The following is a 1138-nucleotide window of genomic DNA, read 5'->3' as shown; positions in this document are numbered from 1 at the left end:
TGTTTTAATTCTAGATACGGAGTATTTTATTCTCCCGAGCCCTCTTCATGCTGTTGGTTCTAACGTAAACAACAGTCGTCTTGTCATCTTCAAAATTCCCATTTTTTGACAGCTAAAGGCTGGACTTATAGAAACTGTTATGTGTCAGAATGAGTTGGTCGCCGCCGCGATTAGAAAATGGTCCGGAGTGAAAGCAGAATTGTATGAACTTGTTCCTGGAAACAGACTTTGGAAGGGACTGTTCAAGAGAGGTACACGATTTCTTCGTTTGTCTATCAGGTAAGTCGTTAATATTATGTCATGTATATATAGGATGTTTCATTAAGAATGTCCAATCTCTGAGTTGTAGATTCTAGGCCTCAAAATATTAAGATTTAACCCAAATCGCTTAAACAAAGTGTGGCTCCTTACTGAGTTACAGAGTAAATTTAAATTACTTACTTAAATTTAAAAATTTAAAAACTATTTTTGCCCAGTATTTTAAAAATATTCGACGTATCTTTGTCATATTTGGCAGAAAATGTAAGAACTGTAAATCCTAATAGACTATGATAAACGTTTCTGGCTACTACCAGAGGCGTACGATAGGGGGCAGTGAATGTTTGACCCTTCCCAAATTCTACGCCACTGGCGGAATTGCTAATTTGGTGCAATTTTTCGATTTTCCAATACTCTCTATGTAAATAATATTCTCTTGACTCTCATCGATAAAGTCATAATATATAAATTATATCTCGAAATTATATTTGGTCTGTTTCATGTTAAGAGCTGGTCCGTATCTGTTGCTGACTTATGCTAGGCGATTTGTAAATCTGTAAATCATTCAGAATATGGGCAAAAACTATGGTGTCGTCTGCATATCTAACGTTATTCAACCATTTACTGTTGATTAATATTCCTTTCGCACAGCTGTCTAAAGCTTCTAATACACATTCAGAATAAATATTCAACAGTAGTGGAGATAATATGCAGCCCTGTCGTACTCCTCGTTCTATGGCAATTTTATCAGTTAATTGGTCTTCTGTTTTGATTTTGGCCTTTGATTGTAATAAATGTTTCTGATAATTCTCAGATCTTTGGCCGAATTCTACAGGGTGATTAATAACTACGTGGTAAAGCAAATATAAAAAAAAATAAA

The sequence above is a fragment of the Diabrotica virgifera genome, chromosome 1, assembly GCF_917563875.1.
Source record: "Diabrotica virgifera virgifera chromosome 1, PGI_DIABVI_V3a".
NCBI classification, from domain to species: domain Eukaryota; kingdom Metazoa; phylum Arthropoda; class Insecta; order Coleoptera; family Chrysomelidae; genus Diabrotica; species Diabrotica virgifera.
Note: the sequence above shows the minus strand (reverse complement) of the source record.